This window comes from Kryptolebias marmoratus, linkage group LG20 (genome assembly GCF_001649575.2).
Source record: "Kryptolebias marmoratus isolate JLee-2015 linkage group LG20, ASM164957v2, whole genome shotgun sequence".
NCBI lineage: Eukaryota > Metazoa > Chordata > Actinopteri > Cyprinodontiformes > Rivulidae > Kryptolebias > Kryptolebias marmoratus.
This window is the reverse complement of record NC_051449.1, coordinates 26,122,374-26,124,890: the sequence shown is the minus strand read 5'-3', so window position 1 is coordinate 26,124,890 and position 2,517 is coordinate 26,122,374.

Genomic DNA, 2,517 nt, shown 5'->3' with positions numbered 1-2,517 from the left:
AGGCCCATAGGAGTGGCAAACGCAGTCTTCTCCCGATCCCTTGGGTCCATCTCCACCTGCCAGTATCCACTGGCCAGGTCTAAAGTTGAATACCAAGCAGCTTTGGTGAGACTAGTAAGAGACTACTCAATTCTGGGTAGGGGGTAGGCATCTTTGTGTGTCAAAGCATTTAGCTTTCGGTAATCAACACAACCTCCAGGATCCGTCTTTCTTCTTCACCAAAACTATTGGGGCTGCCCAGGGACTGGAGCTCTCTTTGATGACATTACACTCGAGCATATTCTGAAGAAGGCCCCGCAGCTCTGAATAGAGGCTTGGAGGAATTGGCCAATAACGCTGCCAACTTGGTGGGGCTGAACCTGTGGGGATGGAGTGAAGCACTGCACTGGTTCTACCAAAATCTTCTTCGCCAGCTGCAAAGACAGTCTTCCACCGGCACAATAAGGAGTCCATTTTTTGTTGCTGTTCAGCTGTGAGGTCCTCCCCCTTCAGCATGTAGACTGGATGTTCTTCAGCCCCAGCCTTGTTTATTTGTACATCCACTTCCACAACGTCCTGGTCCAAAGCTCTCAACACCAGGTCTTTCTCCCCATGGATGTAACAAGCATCGACCTGGAAGACATTAGCCAGAGAACGACGTTGTGGTATTTGAACTGGATAAGGGTTTAGGTTATGTACCCTTATAGGCAGGCGTCCATCTACCACCAATGCAACTGAGCGAGCCACCTGCCACTCCAGATCTTGATCCATTCCCTCCACTAGGGCGCAGAAATGGCAAGCGAGTCTCCCACCATGCAAATGAGTCCACAACAACATCTCACTGTTAGGGGGCACAAACACTGGATCTTGTTGAGTCAAACGAGCTGCTCCAATCGGTTTATCTGATGGTGGGGTTAGCGAAACCTTGTGACAAGCAGAAAAGACGTGCTCCCATTCCCCTTTAACTTTTGAGGACATGGCAGCACTGAATGTGGCCATTCCGGGATGGACACCCCAAAACAACCCATTCCAACAATGTGAGATTACATTCATGCCAAGAATACCCTTTTCAGCACCCAAACACTCATCCTTCACAATTATAACTCCTTTACCTGGCACCTTCAAATCTCCGACAGAGAAATCCAAGATGGCGTAGCCGGTATAGGGTATTTGTAGTCCATTGGCGGCCTTCAGAGTGAGCCAACGCAGGTCTTCTGAATCATGCTTCGTCTCACAGCCTAGCCATTTCCGGAAGAAACTTTCACTGAACAAAGTCACTTGTGAGCCAGTATCCAACAAAACGGGCACCTTCACCCCCGCCACAATAATTTCCACCCCAGGACAGTCCCCAATCATTTCATTTTTTTGTACTCCATCTCCCCGTTCTTCACCCCCAACCACTTGGCTCTCAGCAGCTGAGGGTTACTAGTTTAACTGACGTGGTGCAGATGGACAATAATGTTGTATGTGCCCAACCTTACCACAATTTTTACAGATGGGTTGTCCTTGTGGGTCCCACTGAAAAGGTGGGGTCCTGGATGTAGGAGTATTAACTCTTTGCCGAACTCTCCCTTGATGCTGCATAGTAAATCCAGGATGTAGGTCCAGGCTCTGGCCCGGAGGACACTGCTGCTTTATCTCATTAATCAAACTCTCCTTTAATGCAGCCAACTGGTCTTGTAATTCCTTTCTCACTTCAGCTCTCACAGCCTGTTCCCAACCTTCTGATGGGAGCAGCCTACTGGGGGTCTGTGAAACCTGTGGTAACTGGGGGACAGAAACATGTGAAGCACAAGCTACACCTGCTTTCAGCTCAGCTTCTAGAGCCCTGGCCTCACCACATACTTCCCCAAAAGAAAGCTCAGGATTTCTACGAACCTGACGCTGGAGCTCTTGTTGCACTATCCCTGGCCTCAGACCCAAAACAAGTTGGTCACAGGCAGTAGTCTCATCTTGGGCTGAACCGTTGGGTTTATGCTCCCGCCAAGTTGCAAAAAGTTCCCGGAGCCTTAGGATGAATGCTGTCACACTCTCTCCTTCCTGCTGGTAACACTTAAAAAATAAAGCCCGCTGTTGAGCTAGAGGGGTTATACGGCCATACAATTTGGTCAGCTCATCGAGTATGGCCCCACTAGACGGTTTCTTTGCTGCCTCTAACAGTTGAACTTCTCGCTTTGCTTCACCCTCCAGTGCCCCAATGATGAAGTCAACCTTCTGCTCTTCATTTAGCCCCTGTGCCCTCAGCATTGCCTGCATTTGTGCCTTCCATTCTGTAAACCTCACTTTAATGACATCACCACTAAACCTTGGGATCCAAGGGACACCCATGAACCAAGGAAGCATAATTGCATTAACTACAGGGAGGCAAAGGGTTGTAGCATCACTTTGCTGTGGTTGGTTACTTACACCAGCCTGTTCTCTTTGCATTTCATCATCCATTTTTCACTGTGAAGTGTGGAGGGGAAGATCCTTCCAACAACGCCAAAAATATGTCACAGCTTTTAGCTGGTTTTGCCTCAAATTTTTTTAGGTTAGCTT